The sequence below is a fragment of the Urocitellus parryii genome, chromosome 9 (genome assembly GCF_045843805.1).
Source record: "Urocitellus parryii isolate mUroPar1 chromosome 9, mUroPar1.hap1, whole genome shotgun sequence".
NCBI lineage: Eukaryota > Metazoa > Chordata > Mammalia > Rodentia > Sciuridae > Urocitellus > Urocitellus parryii.
The window spans coordinates 103,636,639-103,655,583 of record NC_135539.1 but is presented as its reverse complement, the minus strand read 5'-3'; the positions used below and the strand labels follow the sequence as shown (position 1 = coordinate 103,655,583).

Below are 18,945 nucleotides of genomic sequence, written 5' to 3'. Positions count from 1 at the left end.
AAAATTGCTGAGATTGGTTTTTGGTCTGAGGGTTAAACCCATAGTCAAATATTTTATTGAGTATCTACTCTTTTTATAGCACGGAACTAGTCACTAAAGGGAGTAGGGAAAAAGCAGAAGGCACAAATTTTGGATTTTAGAAATGGAACCCCTTAGTAATCTAAGATTCATAGAGAAATCAAGTACCAAAGATGTATGCTAAAGAAATCATCCTGGGCTTAGGAAAGCCTAAGTCATTTCAATGAATGGATGGACTTTAAATTTTAATCAATATATAGGCAATGCACTATATCTGTATGATAGAAGAGTAGCATTTATTATTCAATGAAAGATCTAAAAAATCAAAACATTTGAAACTCACAGAACCTTTCAGAAGAAAATTTAGAGTTAGCATTTTGATCATCATATCTGGTGTGAGAATCCCTGTAGACAGGAAATAGAAGGGTGGGGAAGGGAGAAATCTCTTCCAACACCATAAGAACTAAAGACCAACTTGCTGAAATTTTATTTACCGTAATTAAGATCCTGGAATCTTATAATTTAGAGATTTAGGGGAGGAATGCTCTCATAATGGTTCTATAGAATTGAATGTAGAAAATTGTTATCTTGACATTTGGATTACTTTGAGTCACTAGGCAAGGAAACAAATAACAGGAGAGAGAAAGAGAAAAACTAGCTTAGGTTAGTGCCTGGGGTGGTTGATAGGATAAATAGAATAGGGATACAATATATAATGAAGTTTGGCAAGTTTAGGCAAGAGCCTGGAAATCTTTGCCTTTCTCTCTTTAATGAATTTCCTTTTCAGGTTAGTGGAAGATCAGTGCAAATCCATGAAGGAAATAACTACCGAGAACTCAAATGAGGGGCTGGGGTTGTGCCTCAATGGTAGAGTGCTTGCCTGGAATGAGGCACTGAATTTGATTCTCAGCACTGCCTAAAAATAAAATAAAGGTCCATCAACAACATAAATATATATACTTATATATATATATGTATATATTTATATAAAATTTAAAAAAATATATAAAATTTAACAAAACCCCTCAAATCATTTAGGAACAAGTCATCAGCCAAATACCCCTACTCCTCAGGGAGATGTTGTAAATATCATTACTGGCCTGGTAACTTATTACAGAAATAACTTTTCTATATTGTATCTGTTTTTATTTTTTGTATGTCATCCATATAAGCACTCATTTGCTTCTTTTGGCCCTCTTTGTACATATTGAGGTAGTTACACTTATTTATTTTGGAGGCTATAAGTGACCAAGGTGGAAATATGAAAGATACAAAGAAAGATGGGAACATTAACAGGAGCTCCTGTGCCTGGATATGGAATAAGTAATTAGATCAGTTTTCTTTCTATTTTGCAATGAATGAGTTCTATTTTGGTTAACCTGGATTATGGGGCATTTTAAAAGAATATATGGGAAGAAATAAAGGATGTTAGGAAACCAAGTGATGGACTTATACTTAAGGAAAACTTCATTACCAGTTTGTGAGGATTATGAACTCAAGGTACAGATTTCAACACCAGGAAAATGCCTATATTACACAATTTATCTGATGGCTGTCATACATTGCTTAGCAATGAAGTGTTTATCTTTTCCTTGCCTAGGTGTCAAAAGGATGTCAGAGTGGAAAATGACCTTTCAGAGTCCTGGGCTGAAGGTCAGTACACATGCTGATGGTTCTTGCAGATTAATTGGACCACCCAGGGACCAAACCCAGACTCCTGAAGCCTAGAATTAGGTTATACATTTTCATATCTGAGCTAAGCTTCTTCTAATTAACTTCATGGTTTATTTTCCACCTTTAAATCTCTACTGCAAAGTTATATTCTTGGGAAATGGTCTTCCCTGGCCCTGCAGTGGTAAATAGACTTTCACTCTACCAACAGAGCACCATTCCTCCCTCACCCCCAGGACTAGACAACACAACAGTCCCCTAACTAGACGACACAGTTCTTATTGCTCATTTATGCTTTTGTTTTCTCCATTGGACTTATCTTCTATATTTCCTCATTATCACAAAAGCTCCATGAAGGAAGAGATTTTGGCTGGTTATTCATCACCCTTTTCCCCAGTGGTTAAATGTTAGAGGAGGAGTGAATGAATGAGTGAATAAATTAAGTTCTAGATCAGTCCCTGAAAAGAGAAGAATGGGAGTTTTACAATGTTAAAGAGCTGGTGATATTCATCCTATTTATTTGTTTACTTTTAGTGTATAGTGATATATTAGAATTTATGGTTCTATGCAAAGTGGGATTGTGGATTATATTATCTGGTTCTAAGTGTATTATGATTGAACTTCCAGAATTCCTGAAAGAATGAAAAGACATGGTTTGAATATATTACTAACATAAATAAAGAATAAATAAATGGCCAATTAGATACTTCTTACTTCAAGCACTCTATTAGCCAAACAGATGTTTCAACTGCATTGGACTAAAGTGGACACTAGCTTTTGAAATTATCAAGGGACCACTTAGAAAATAGATCGACATCTATAATTATTAGTAATGAGTCTTTTAGTGAGTGTGTACATGCTTTGAGATACTATTGATAACATTAGCTCATGATTAAATATTTTAGGATGTTTTACCTACATCTACTCCCTTAAAATGACAAATGACTATTTATGGTATGTTAGTTAATTAATACATATTTTATAATTTATAAATAAGCAAATACACATTCTGGACATATGTGCTAAAAATTATTATGGGAATGCACATTCCAAAATGTTTAGAGACCATTGGCCTACATTAACATTTTTTTCTTCAGCAAAGTGATTGTTAATAAAACAAAGCAAAATCTTTTCCTCTTTGAAAATAAGATAAAATTTGATTGCTATTTTATGATGAATAAAATTCTAAAGGAAGAACAAGTAAATAACTTAGGTTGTTTCCTTGAAATGGACAGTCTGGTAACACTTTTTGAGAGATAAATGCTTGAAGATAATTTGTTAAAAAAAAAATCTCATTCCCTTGACTAATTTCCCAGTGGGAAGTGCTGACTATTATTGGTAAAAATGATACCAATGGTCACTGCCCAGATGGCACTTTGAAGAATCTAGTTGGAGACAAAGGCCCTATAAAATGTGCATGTCACAAAATCATACTCAACCTCTATTATGCACTTGGGCTATTTTAACCAGTTACACTGTTACATTTATTTTATTAGTTCTTTTGGCTATTTCTCAGGTTGAATGATTTGATTTAAACTTTCTGTTAATCTTAAAGACCAGAGTGAAGAAGACCAATGCAAATATAAGTGGTTTGGGCAAGGTATAAAATATTTACACTGCCTCTCATTCCTGTGTTACTTACAAGACTGCAAGTAATCAGTTACACCGCCAAAGGTTCTGTACTGGGAGGGAAACAGGGAGGCCACTGGTACACAGGGAACTACCCATCCCAGGGAAGCGATGTTCAGTTATCATGGTGACTGTCATCTTAACAATCGCGCGAGTGCATCATTCACTGTGGGTGACTAGAAACAGATGAAGAGGAGCTGAAAAATGGAAGGATTTTCCTTGTCTCTTGTCTCTTTGATAACTAGGCAGACTACAGAGCATGAAAGATGAGGGCTGCCCAATTCAAACCAAAGCACGTAGCCACCATCTGGGCGTTTTAAAAGTAGGACACATGAAATGCTCAGATGTATCCCCCAACAGGGTGCAATAATACAGCAGTAAAAAGAAAACTACAGCCAACTATGTCTTTTTCCACACTTGCAGTCATTCTAGTACAAGAGGGGGCAAGGATTTTCCAAAAACCTACGCGGTGGTGCATGGCAACTACTCACATGTTTGCCTCAGGATTCCAGTCTTAGCAGTGTTACACGGTACGGGGACACACCCAGTAGGGGGCGCTCTTCTAGGTGGAAAGAAAGGGGTCTAACCATGTTGGGTGGAGTGCTGAGCTGGAGGGCTCAAAAGTGAATATTCTCCTTAGAGTACAAACACTAAAGTTAACCATTTTATTTTAAAAATTCACCTTTGAAATACTTTTAAATTATATATTTGACATTCAATGGAGTACTCAACCAAGTAACATTTTTTAGTTGCTATCTAATGTAGACCTTCCATTTTCGGGATAAGAATGACTAAGTGACTCAAAAGAAAGAAAAGAAAGAATCTTAACACTATCTTTTTGGATCTAACTTTGAAGGTGAAAATTCAGAACTTCTTATTTCTGGAAACCTCTCTCAGCTTAGCTTCTAGATCCTCAAGTCATGCAATCTATTATCACTGCCTGGTAAGGCATGCACAGCAGTTGAAAAACCCCAAGACCTCACTTTTCTCTAGCTTTTTGTTCTAATGTACATTTTGCAAATATATATATATATATATATATATATATATATATATATATATCTAAGGGAGGGAGAGAGAGATATAATATTGAGAGTTATTTATAGGAATCAGTGACAGATAGTAACATATAATCTTTGAATGGGCCACAATGAAAAAATTCATGAATTACTATGTTTTTACTTCACATTTTTCAGTGGGATTTTAATTATATAAATAGAGCATTTATAATCCCTTACCAACTTCTTTCATATTTGCAAAAGTGCATATTCACAAGATCAAGGAAATTCACCAGTTCTCATTTGCTGGTTGCAGCTCAGAGATGAATAGAGAAGCTACTAAATAGCAAATAAAAAGGGAAAAGCATGGCTTGCTGTAAAATGAGGCATCCAAACACTCTAATGATACTAATAATTGCTGGAAGTAATTTAAGACTGTCTTTTTGCCTTAGGAAGAAATAGGGGACTCTAAGCAAATAGGAATGAGGGAATTGAAGAGAACGTGTTTTATGAAGATAATTTATGCAAAGGGAATCTTTCCATTTAAATTTTCCCGCTTCTGTTGAAATTCCAGATACATTTAAGAGGAAAATTCTTCCAGATCTTTTTCTGGAATTCCCCAAAGATTTTTGTTTGTTGGTTTGTTTGTTTGGGGGCTCTTCTCATGCATCATTTTAAAATTTTACTCCTTGCTAAGAATTCTTATTAGCCAATCTAGCCATTCAATTTACCTTGCCTATTTTGTAATGAATAAATAGCACATACTGTTAATTGGCCATCTGGGGTTCAAATAAGGGAAATATAGAGTTGATGTTTGAACACTCTAATGTGCTGACAACATATTGACCACACTCTATTTCACAAGATTTAAAATCCAGTTTCCTCACCCCATTCGCACCTCCCTCCCCTAGCTCCATTCTTGACCGTCTGTGAGACTAATATAATTTTTTAAAAGTGATTTATTCCTAACAGATGTGGTCTTCCAGCCACAGGGACCTGGATGCACAATGTCCCCTAACAACTTTAATTTCTGAATATAATAAGCATATATTCCACTAATAAATAATTATCGCTCTGTTAAGGAAAAAATGCCAAGGCTTGTGGTATGATGACCAGGTAATAGAAGCAGAAAGGACAAGGCAATCGACTCTCCCGAGACCCTCACTATGTTGGGCCCAAATGTGCTAATTATGGTATTTCTAAAGCATGGTAGGCCATAAAGGAAAAAAAAATTAGTACTCAGTGATATTTAGAAAGCTGCTTTTAGGTGCACATTTTGTTTCTTGTAAATCCAATATTACACAAGATTAGATTAAAACTACAAAAGCCCAGGCAGGTCCTGGTATAAGCTAGGTCTATAGGACAATACCAGAGGGACAATTTCCTTTTTCCTTGAGTATTTTCAGTGGCTCATCTAGCATCTTGAGGGTGGGTACAGGACGTGTGTCCTCATGCACTTTGAATGGGATCAGTGTTCTGTGCTCGGTTGGCTCCAGGCAGTGTTGCAAACCCGAGATGACACCACAGAGTTCTCAGTGAGGTTTGGGCTCTGATCCAGCTCTTCCTGGAACTTAGTGAGGCACTGCAGGGACTCTGTGGACTTTGGGGACTATTCTAAATGAGTTGAGCTTCTCAAGTTGAGCTTCTGAGGAGCTGCCTCTAATTCCTCAACCATGACTGTGACCCTTGGACTGCCTATATTTTCTCTACTGCACATCTGGACTCTTGGGTCAGCTGCCATAATACCATGCTGCTCATAACTGAAATATTTCACTAAATAGTACATCTATCAGGAGCGACTCTCTGAAGGAGGCATCCCCAAAGAAAGTCTCAGGGAAAGAGCCAAATCCTGGCTGGGATCCATTGTTACTGACCCTAGAGTCAGGCTGCTGACCCACTCACCTGACAGTCTTGTTAAACATCTGATGAGAATATCTGGATATTTAAAAAAGAAATATCAGTTGTTTTAATATCAGCCCTATGAATAGGGGCAGATAGGAAATCCATCCCCGTCTCTGCTTTCTGAAGCCAAGACTTGCCCTTAGTTGGTTTAAACTCAGACATCCCCCTCTTCACCTGAGCAAACTCATGTCTGCTCCACTTCTGTATTTTATTTGAATCCTACTCGTTGTTCAAAGCACAGGCCTCTCCCAAAAGACTTCTCTGGACTTTTCTAGTCCACATGATCCTTTGGCTCTCGTGTCTTTTTATAAATTGTTTACTATATGGGTACTAGGCAATGAGTCATATCAAGCTTTGTGGTTTCTCTCTGTCCCACTGAACTATAATTTGTGACTTTCATTGATATTTAGCTTTTTATAAATAATATCTTATCCCTTTAGGCAATCACTTAAGAGAATAGCTCTGAATAGCAGAAAGGAAAAGGTTTTAGAAACAGAGAGCCCTAGCTGCACAGTTGGCACATGCCTGTAATCCCAGCAACTTGGGTGGCTGAAGCTGGAGGATTGCAAGTTTGAGGCCAGACTCAGCAACTTACCAGGCCCTAAGCAACTTAGCAAGACCCTGTTTCAAAACAAATAAACAAACCAAAACCAAAACCAATAAAAACCAAAAAACTGGGGATGGATGTAATTCACTGGTAAAGTGGCAAATTACCTCAGAGTTCAATCCTCAGTACAAAAAAAAAAAAAAAAAAAAAAAAAAAAAGCAGTAAAGAGACCTGCTTTGAATCATGACTCTGAAGCTAGCTGTGTGAATCTGGACATGTTACTTGACATCTCTGAATTTCTGTCCCCTCATTACTAAACTGTGGGGTAATAACATTTCATAGAAGAGTTATTAAGATAAAATAAAATCATAAGTGTAAAGTCCCCACAAAATGTTTTATGTAGAAAGTTCTTTACATATTGAAATTGAAACTTATAAGTGATTCTTCCTCAGGCTGATTTAGCTGTGAACATGCAGGTCTCCTTTTGTGCTAAAAATAAAATATAATTGAACAATTACAAAAATTCTATAATAATAGTTTAGGTACAAACCATAATAAAATGCAAGTCACTTCTTGCTCATTAGATCTTGCTTATTAGAGACTTCGTCAATTCATTACTTCATTTACTCCTTACCCAAAACACTGTCTATAAGTGACATTGTTCTAGGTGCTGGAAATAAGGGACTGGAACTCCCTGCTCATGGGGGCCTCCACTCTGGTGGGAGACAGTTAAAAAAAGAGAGACAAAAGCAATATATATGCTGATAGATAAAAGTCTGTATGAAGGAGAAGCATAGAGCAGAGAAGAGGGATACAAAGGTGTGTGGGTGAGAGGCAGGGACACCAGCTAGGTTGGCCAGGAAAGGGCTAACTAAGGTTGTCATGTTAACAAAGTTAAGTGTAGGAGTCACACATAGGGACATCTGGGGGAAGAGCATGCCTATCAAGAGATGGCTCCCCCAGCCCTCTGTGCCACAAGAAAATTGTAACTTACCTAGTCCTCTGCATTTCATGCAGAAAAAATACTTTATGGGTTTCCTGACCCTAATTCGTTTCTTTATTTCTTTTTTAGTGAAAGGGCAAACTATACTTCAGGCTTTTTTTTTTCTTTGGAAAACTGGAGAAGAAAAGAGATCTTAAAGAAGAGACAAATCTCTATTAGGAATTAAAAATAGTTCATATGCTACATTTGTGTCCTGACTTTTTTGGGGTGGGTGGGTACTGGGGTTCTTTACCACTGAGGTGTATTCCCAGCCCTTTTTAATTTTTACAGTTAAAAAAATAGTGAGGCTGGTCTTGAACTTGTGATCCTCCTGTCTCAGCCTCCTGAGTCACTGGGATTACAGGTGAGTGCCACTGGGCCAGGCCTCTCCTGACTTTTAACTTAAGAGTTTCCAACATCTTCGAAAGTCAACATGTTGGAGCGATGGTACAATTTTAGGGAATAAAACATTGGGATTCTTATAATCTATGCAGAATGTTTTTTTTTTTTTTCAGTGCTTAAAATGGTTATCTTGTGTCTTTTAGTTCAGAATAGGTCAGATCGTCCCCCACCTGGCCCGTTTCACCTCTGTGCATCCACAGGAAGGCAATGGTTGGAGAACGTGGACACTAGGATACAATGGCTTGTGATGCTTGCTTTATGGAACACTGCAGTCAGGCCACATCAGAGAGTTAGGATAAAGGACTGGCCAGGGCTCTTCTCCCTGACAAACTTTCAGAGAGGACCGTGCTGTTGACATTACAGAGATAAAGAAGAGAGTTTTCAAGACACTTTCTATTTCCACACGAGTTCTTTTGTATGCTGGGTTGCCTGCCATTATGTTTATGTAATTCTGACAGTGTTCTTAATGACACACTAACAGATTGTAAAACACGCTGCTGGCATTTACTTGTTTTTTATATTTTTAAAACAATGTCCTTCATGTAACAGTAGTTAAGCGCGGCAGAAGGACATCATTAGAGCCATGGTTAAACTGTAATTTACACCATTAGGAAGGCAGGAGCAATTTTTATTGCCTGGCAATTTTCTTGCTGAAATATTTGGACCATATGGCTCAATTTGTGTAATAACCTTAATTTCTGCACCCTTCAGGTCTGCCTCCATCTCCCACGGAATGGTAAAATGCGCTTTAGCAGAAAAGGCAACTGTCTATACTTAGAGAGTTGAGATTAATAACATGTCACGTCCTGTTTTTGGTGAAGGAATTCGAACAGCAGCCAGATGGTATCTCTACAAATAACTGTCAGGGGTCTTGATCTAATCAATACAATGTATTAATACATCTCCCTTTGCTGTTTCTCCAGGGGCTGGTGCACAACATCTGGAAAGAGTGGGGGGGCCCGCCAAGTAGAAAGCCGATTCTTTTCAGAATCAAACTGAGCCCAATTAATTTTTCATGTATCCTTGATAACTGTTTCATAATGAGCTATGCGTCTTGACGGATTTGGGGTTGGCAGAGCAGACTGCCCCTGCTTTCTATCCCCATTCAGTCCACTTATAGAAACCAACCCATTAATCAAGCTATCTGGCATAAAACCTGAATCTCAGCTCAGCAAGAGATCAATAACCATCCTAAAAAAACACAGAACCAGCCACTAATGGGCACAGGTATCCAGCCATGACATTAGTAATTGCTTTAGCAAAAATAAAACTCTGTATCATAATCACCCAATAGGAACTTATACGATAAAATTCATTACTTGTGTCTTGTCAAAAAGTAACATTTACATCCGTTAAAAATATACTGTAATTTTACTATCTAGACGTGACCATTATCTTTCAGATTTAGACAATCCACCTTTTTGAATGGATTAAAACTCTCTGATTTTGTAATGTGAATATTTAATAATCCACGTAGCATATAAGATGTTTAAAAATGAGTTATTACACTTATTTTAAATTCAGAGTACCTAAGGGGCTCCTTAGTAGGATCATCATCCTGGCTGGGCATGGCACAGGTGAACCTGCTATGCAAAGAGGTTCAATGTGATGTCAGATTAGTCAGGTTTCTTTTCTCTTTGGTTGGCTTGATGGCAAGATTTAAAATTTACTTCATAAATTCATATCACTTTCCCAAGTGGCATGCTTTCATTTCAAATCTCTACTCTCTTACCAAATTCAAGCCAGTTATTTTAGTTTTTAGTTAAGCACATCTCTTTTGGCTTGGCAGGGACTTTGGCTCTTTGATTTATCCCAAACGAGAGATGCAATGACTTTGTTGATGGAGAACTCTGAGCCAAAATGGGGAGATGGAGGAAACCCATTACCTGTTTGGGAAAACCCATTACCTTATTGGCTCTTAGACAACAGGTGGAAACCTGTTTTGTCCCTAGGAGAGCTTGTGGTTTTGATTAGAAAAAAAACTGGAAACTACTGCCAAAAAGATAGTCATTCATTGGCTGATCATCTGGTCATACCCTGCCAAGATGATAGAAAAGCCTAAGGAATCATCCAGGAACTTGAAGGTGATGTCACATTCATCTTCTCTGACAGCATGACTAAGAATCATGATGCCTGTGTTTGTCCTGTCAATGGTCTGTGGTCCTGTAGGACGAGTACAGGTTTGGAATTGGGGTTATGAGATGAGGTTCTCTTTGGTTCTTTTATGTATGTATGAACACAACAAATGTTTATGCATGACCAAATAATTCCTTGGTATATGGTAATTAGTCTAATTTTTACAACCATACCAGGAGTCTCAGAGAAGAGAAGAGATTATTTTTTCTTTGTATCTATGTAGTTTCTGGGCACAATAGATTCTTAAAAGAACTATAGTGAGAAGCTGATCATGGGACAAACCCTATGATGTTTCTTGATCTTGATCATGAAATTAGATCAGATATGTCTTAGTCCTCAGTTGCAAATAATGCAATGTTCACATTTTCTTGATATTTCAAAGAAGCAATAGCTCTTTTAGTCTGTTGATGTCCAGTGTAGATAAACAAAATGCCCAGACATGGAGTGGTTTGTAGCAGAGTTGAATGACATTAGGCAAGAAAGCTACTTAAACAACTGAATTATATAACCATATAATATCTAAAATTTGGAATTCCCAATACATGCAATCTAATGTTTTCACTGGTGCAGTGTTACATCAAAATAATTAAGACCTTCTGTGACAAACACAGAAAATAGCCCCTATTCTGGGTTTTCCCAGTTCATAGATATGATCAATGATGTTAGCAGTTTCAGCTTAGTAATATCCAGGAAAAGCACTAACATGATGTTTCACCTTAAAAATTGTATCGAGATAAAAGGATTCATTTGCAAGCCTATCACATATGTGTTCACAGGTGGTGGGTGTGGGTCATTGCATTTGGATTAAAAAGCAAATGTCTCTCTCTACATGAGAGGTCACTAGCTTGTGTAAGGCAAAATCTTTTCACTGTTCGGCATAATTAGAATATTCCAACAGTGGTTTCAGTAATTTAAAAATCACAGTATTGTTGTAATATTTTTCTAGGCTTCAGGAGCTCACAATTGTTTGGCCCAATCAAATCTGGGAACACTAGAGAAGTTATCACCCATCAAGGTAATTACTTTCAAGTTGAAATAATTACTCTATCAATGTTAATGGTCTTTCAACTTCAATAAAGCACTCACCTGCCGATAATCACAGCTAACCTCTTGCTCTAATGCAATTCCCTCTCTATTTAGTAGGTTATATTACAGCCGTTACAGTGGTCACTTGTCCTGAACAGCTGCTGAATTTCACTTTGATCGTCTGTGAACCATAAAAAAATTGGTCATCTGTGTATGATTCCCCCTCACCCATAAGCCCTTGCAGAGCGAAGGATGTGATCTCTTGGCTGTAATAGGGTACTTTGGGGGAAGCCATCTTGTCTCAGGTAGTGGCTACTCTCCACTTGTGACAAGAGCCGAGTAGCCCAATTAACTTCTGCCCTTCACTGCCATTTACAGCTTGCCATCTTTGCTAAATGGCATATATTCTGAATTTATGGACTGGGCCTGTTCGTATGTGGACTACTTCATTTTACTTTTATATACATTTTTGACAAAGATCCTTGGGATTCCTGAGTGTCTAAATCGGGTTTTCTTGTAACAACAACAACAACAACAAAAAAAACCCCAGCAACATACTTGGCCCAAAGGTCAAAGAGTCCCCCAACCAACTCATGTACTGAAAGCTTGCAATTTGGCATTGTTGAAGTTGGCAGACACCAATTCGGCAGCATCTGCTTCTGTGATTTGGAAAGTGTGTATTTGTGTGTGCGTGAGAGACCAAAAGACCTCACCTTACTGCTGATATGATCCCAGATCTAAGGGAAGGGGCAGGGTCCTATGATTTTATGACAGGTGATCAGAGCTGTATGTAGGGTGGAAATATCCTGAGGAGACCTCTCAGAATTGAAGGCATAAGTTACTGTGGTGGCTGGGAAGATGGGACAGTACTAAACCTCAGGAGACCAAAAAGCATGTTCTTACTCCAGGAAACTCAGAAAGGAAACAGAACTAAAATTAGAACTCAATCTAGTACTTGGGAAATTACCTGGAAATTGCTAGTGTGGTATTAGGAAACATTCCGATTTGTAAGGTCTGAATTTTGTTGCAAGGTAAAGAACCCTTGAAATATATAAAAGAGGGTTTTTCACCCATGACCAAGTTGATATGGTTACTTTCTACAAACCAGAAATTTATCGGTATTTCCTCATTTATTCATTCAAGTCTCCATTTTTTCAAGTTTTACAATCTGCTTTATTGCAATCGCCCTATGAGATACATGAGGTTTTAGTTCAGACTTGGAGAGTCAAAAGGAAGACAGATGAAATGTAGGGACATGATAATTCTAGGAGGAGGAAATTATATTTGTGAAGATCCTAACTGGTCTTCAAAATGAAGGACTCAAGATAGAGTTTAGAAGTAGAATTGGTAGGACTTGTGAAGGACTGGATCTGGAAGGAGGGAAGAGAGAGGACTCAAAGATGATCGGGCTTGAGCAACTAGAGAGATGATGGGGGCTATTTTGATATTTAGTAGAATGTGAAATGGGACTGTATGAAGGAATAGTAAGAATAGGCTAGACTTTAAGTAACTCTAATAGAAGTGTAAGACAAATTCCTGTAGGATTCTTAGAAAGAATCAACTTTATATGTTCAAGCCTCATTTTCATCTGAAGATCTGTATAAAACAACCTATATAAAAGAAGCTGATGAAAAGCAAATCAAAGAGGATAATTCAGTGGAGGAGTGAGATCCTTGGCTTTCCCCTTTCTTTATGGGGGAGGGAAAAGGGATTCTCCACATGCCCATATCAAAGCCTACGAGGTTATCCAAGAGAACCACTTGAAGAAATTGGAAGTGTCACAGAAAAGTGAGATGGACAGTTTCCTCTTGGCAGGAGATTTCCTATTAAGCTGACAAGACTCCTGGGGCAACTGTTGAGCAGCTCCTAGGGTGGAGAAGGATCCTCTGATTCCTTAAGTGATGCCAGCATTTGAGTATCACGGCCAAACCTAGAAACTGATATATGCTTTTTTAATTCAATGAGTTCTGAAGTTGGGAATCTAGCTGGATCTCACCCAGGATGACTGGTCCAGTAGAGAAGATTGTGCTGGGCAAGTTATATCTTCATTATAACAAGTTTTCTGTAGGTTTAATGAATGCCAAGAAAGGAACAGGTTTTCTTAATGTGTCAGGACCTGATATTGGATTCTTGAAAAATAAGAGAGGTTGTGTAGGGGACCATTAGGGCAATAACAGAAAGGAATGCATGCAATTAGCTGGAATATATTGCCTATATCAGGGAACTGTGAGGCATGGAATTTTCTACAGAGACCTCTACATAACTCACAAGGAAAACCCCATGAGGCACCTGCACCACAAAAGACAGTGGTGAATGGATGAGAACATCATGATTGAGCAAGGCTCTGCTCATTTTTGTCAAATTCTCTTTTTGCCATGATCTTGGGGGAAATCCATAAGAGAAAAAAGAACCAAAGGAAAAGGAAGAAAAAGATCTTCTCCTCTCTTCTTTCACTACAGATTCTACAAGTCAGCCTTATATTTAGACAGGATTGAAAAAAGTCTTGATTTCCAAAATTGGATGGGTCCTTGTGATTTGAAAATGACTGGGACCTGCCTTAGACATGATCAACCATAATCAAGGGAGTTCTGAAGGAGCTTGTTGCGAAAAAGTGATGGGGAGAAACAAAACTCTTTCAAAGAAGTAGTTGTATGGAGTTCAAGAAGACATATGGTTTTCATTTCCAATAATATTGAGCAAAAAGTAGATTCCCCAAGAGTGTTTATGACTGTTAGGATATTATTATGAAAAAGGGATAAAGATCATGTAAGGATAATAAATGAAAAGCCAATGTCAAACCACATACATCTTTACCATAAAAAGAAAAAGTTGTGGCATGTATTCATTATTTTATGTGACATTTACCCACCCATATATTGTATCTCTTATATAAAAACAATGCAATTATCTCACAAAATATGAAAAATCTCTGTATATAAAGCAGACACAAAAATATGGTAAAATCGTTTTCATTATCAAAGTTTTCTTCACATAAGAAAAGGTAGTCACCAAAGGAATCCTTTCATAGGTCTTCACCACCTCTAGTTGTTTAATAAATAGGGAGGGTTAAGAACCAGGAAATTTTAAGAGCTGCAATCAATTTAAGATTACATGTAAAGAAGAATAATGTTTTATGTTATAAAAGCCAAAATAAAAAGAGGACTAAAATGAATTCATCAACTTATTCCCAAACTCTCATCATATGTCAATTATAATGTATCTCAATTTTTTTTTGCCATACATATAGTCAATGGTAAAGCGATTTAAAACAACTACATGAGGAAAATTTTAATACCTCCTCCTTGACATTGTAGAAGGGAGTTTGGCAACTAGGATCTAGAAACTAGAGTTTGTATTTCTGGATTTTATTCCCAGAATAGAAGCCAACTTTTAGTGACCCATATAATTTGCTTACCCCTCAGCTCCTTATGCTTGATTCTACACACAGAGTGAAGTACCATCTATCTTTCAAGGTACTGGGCAAATGTATGCACTGAGATTGATGTTTTTTAAACCTGTGGGGCAAGCAGGGATATACTCAGAGCGCAGACTAACAGGTAAACCACCCTTTGCCTTTAAATACCAAGTTCTTTCTGCCAGCATGATGGCAGGTGCCAGTGAGAAAAAGCAAACAAACCCGAATGGTGGTAGCAGTATCGCCAACCTCGCCAGGAGTGTTCCCTGTAAACACCACCATGGAACTCTTGCATGCCAAGCAAGGCTAAATGCAGTTTCTCTCTTGACACTGCACAATTCATCACAGAGCTAATTGGGAAAGGAGTTTAAGGACTTCTAACTAAAGCTTGTTTTTAGTACTGAAGGGTATTAGTCTGAAGAGCCCCTAGGAATCTTGATATCTGTGTCTTCCCTTTAGGAGAACCTACTTAGACCCAAAGCGAGATGGCTTTTCATGAGATTGGGAGAGAAGCTAGTGATGCATTAAAACCCACACTCTTTCCATTTCTCCTCTCCTGCTGCCTCTGCTGCTGCTGCCACTGCTCCTGCCAACACATACGCTCCTCACCCCCATGGAGGGCCCCCACTGCCAGTTCTCCATCCACTGCCACCACTAGCAGGATTCACGCCTGCATTGCACCTGTTTTATGTGGCTCTCCCAGCAACATCCACCTGTCTATAAACAACTCTGGGGGGACCTTGGGACAAGCTAGTGATGGCTCCACACCATGGGCAATTTATTGGTGGGCCCTTGTGAAGAGATGGGATCCCAATAAACAAAGGTGTAAATGAGCAGCATTAGCATCATCTGTTGCAAGTCTGTGGATTGACTGCAATCCTACAACTGGTGTGTGTGTGTGGGGGGGAAGGACTCTGTGCCTCAGTAATAGCAAATGTGGTTTTCCTTTGCTCTGGAGAATTTCAGACAGAGTGGACAACAGACAAAAATGTGAGAAGTTTCCTCAGGTAGGCACAGAAAGGGAAGAAGATGGTGATGTTTAACTGGGGTAGCAATTGGAGATGTTGTAAGTAGATCCCGGAAGGTTCTTGGAGAGAGATTTAAAATGAAGTTATCTAAACACAAGCAGCAGAAAGAAACAAGAAGCTTAGAAACCCCAAATGCCCAACAGTATTAACCTGTGACTCAGACTCAATTACCCGTCTTTCCCCACAGCTGCTGTTCACCCAAGATCCCAGTCTTATAGTAGGCCTTGACAATACAATTGAGCATAGTACTGAGTATTGACATATCGAATATAGCTCTTAATGACAATTTGCCAAATTTGATTGAATCATCAATAATTTTTTCTTGACCCTAAAGGTCCATTGCACTAGTGTAGAGAACTTATGCTATTCTGAACAGAAAGAGATGGACTTAAATTACAGGAGAGGGATTTGGTTAGAATCAAAGGAACATTCTCTACTGGTGAAGAGTGGAGGATGGTGGATAAAAGGGAGATCCTTCTTCTTTGTCTTTCTTAAAGGGTTGAACACCATTTCTATGCAGGAAATGTAGGAATACATGAAACTCAGAGATAGTGATCTACTTTCCTGATGACGTCTTTCAAAGATATCAGTCTATAAAAAGTCAAAGTAGCTTGATGCCCTGAGTACTTGGCCTGGTGATCAAAATGTCTGAACACTTGGCCAGATTGCTTTGTAGAAGATGTCCTTGGTTGTTCCAGAAGCTCAGATGGGACCTCCCTGCTGAATCTAATGAGAACTTTTCTGGGGGTTCTCAGAACAAGGCCGGATTTGGGGGGATCACTTGGAACATACATAAAAATTCAAAATAACACATAGGAATGTCATGACTTTTTTATTATTCTGGTTATTTGTGGCATTACAAGGAGTAATCTTTAGGGAAAAAATGGACAATATGTCAGGAGAAGTCCATGCGCAAAGTACCACATACATCCTATGGCTCAGGGTCACAGGCTTGCCTCTTTTCCAGGAAATTTTTGGCATTGTAAAATTAGAGCTTAGAAAAGTAAGTAAAGAATGGAGTTCATAGATTCATCAGATAGTTTAAATAATGTGTTTTAATACAAAACTAGCTCTGAAGAAGAGTATTCCAAAAGGATATTTCTGTAGAACTGTTTGGGGAATTAAAAGATTAGGCTTATACTCCTAAAAGTCATATTTTGAAAGATCAGAGATTTAAAATTATGTCAATACTGGTTCTTTCAATAAAAGCCTATTTAAAATAAGATAACCTCATTCAGAAAGCTATTATCAAGAGTGTTTTAGCATGCTCATGAAAAGTTTTACTAGAAGTTGAAAGTTTAGAATATAAGTTCTATGGACATAGTGAAAAATGACAAATTTCCCCATGGATGACATCAGCTGAACAAAATCTTTACATTAAAAACACTGCTATAAATGAAATTATGGCACTTGTAGGTAAATGGATGGAGTTGGAGAATATCATGCTAAGCGAAGTAAGCTAAGCCCCCAAACGCAAAGGCCAAATGTTTTCTCTGGTAAGTGAATGCTGATTCATAATGGGGGTGGTGGGGAGGGCAAGGGAAGAATGGAGGACCTTTGTATTGGGGAGAGGGGAGGGAGGAGAGGGAAAGACAGTGGGGGTGGGAAAGATGGTGGAATGAGATGGACATTATTACCCTATGTATGGGCATGACTGTAAGAATGGTATGACTCTGCATCATGTATAATCAGAGAAATGAAAAGTCGTGCTCCATTTGTGCAAAAAAAAAAAAAAAAGAAAAGAAAAGAAAATAACACTGAATCTAATGCTTATCATGAAGCACCTACAAGATGTGATTTGAAAGATCCTGGTATATAAAGATAATTTAGTATGAAATAGGGAAAGTGCCAATTCTGATATACAAATAAAGATTTTTCTAATATTGTTACTTTACTCACATGTTGTTTATTTTTATAATCATATGAGAAAATTAAACATAAGGATGGTGAGAAAGTATTATCTTCAAACTAGTAATTTTAAAAGAGTATTCTTGAATTTCATTAAAGTATATTTGCTGAGTATTATTTAAGTATTTTGATAAAGATTATGCTGTATAAATATCATGTAAATTGGGCTTTCCAGACTTGAAGGATGTAAACATAGTTTGTTTTTTTAAAATAATGCTTTATGCTGTCTGTTCATTCTGTTCTTATTTATAAGAGGTTTTCATATTTAATAGTGTCTTGGTGCATTTTGAAAACTATGTTCAAGTCTTGAGATCATAACATTTAATCTTCTCCATGAAGCCTTTTCAGTATAACAAGGGCTTCCTGTAGACTTCCTGGAGCATTTATTGGCTAACTCTTTTGGTATTTGATATTATTTTCTCTTGTATTGTGGCTTATGACTATTATTTTTAAGTCATATCAGGTGGTAGAGTTTGGGATCTAAGACATTACATATAATTCATAATTTTAATTTTTTTTCTCATATGGAATTCTCATCTTTGTACTATTGTAAAATATAATGCTGAGACAAGGATTATAGTGTTTCTGTGTCTCTTGTAGACTATCTGGGTACACCCAGCATAAAAAAAGCTCTAAGGAGATAACAAATAAACTGAAGTAAATTGTTTTATGCATCAGAGGAGGTCTGCCCACAAATAAAATCATACAAACGTATAGTACATGTGACTTTTATACTGTATGTGAACTTCATGATATATATATGTGTGTATATATGTATAAAATGATATATATGTATACATATACACACCTGTATGTAAGTAGCTCTTGGAGGAAGTGGAAAATTAAACATTTTGGCTAATTTTATCTTAACCTTATTCCTGTGAGATATAGAAGGACACACTGAATTATCCCATTTAATCAATGTGCAAATGGTAATCAGGCAAAGAGAGCTTCATTTATTTGCTGGTTGGAAGAAATGATTTACAGTAGAGGGGGTAGAGAGAGAAGAGGGGAGGGGGGATAGTAGAGAATAGGATAGACAGCAGAATACATCAGACACTAGTATGGCAATATGTAAATCAATGGAAGTGTAACTGATGTGATACAGCAATCTGTATATGGGGTAAAAATGGGAGTTCATAACCCACTTGAATCAAACTGTGAAATATGATATATTAAGAACTATGTAATGTTTTGAAAGACGAACAATAAAAAAAAAAGTAATACAAATTAGTTGTGATCTACACACGAGGCTCCAGTGTTTCTCAAACTCAATTCGGTAT

At 37.4% G+C, this 18,945-nt stretch overlaps 1 protein-coding gene across 1 annotated transcript in view; it reads right to left on the bottom strand.

Annotated features, from left to right (window-relative positions):
• Ush2a (usherin) overlaps positions 1 to 18,945 on the bottom strand; it is a 748,724-nt gene that overhangs the window by 75,373 nt on the left and 654,406 nt on the right. The gene's annotated exons all lie outside the window — the stretch shown is intronic.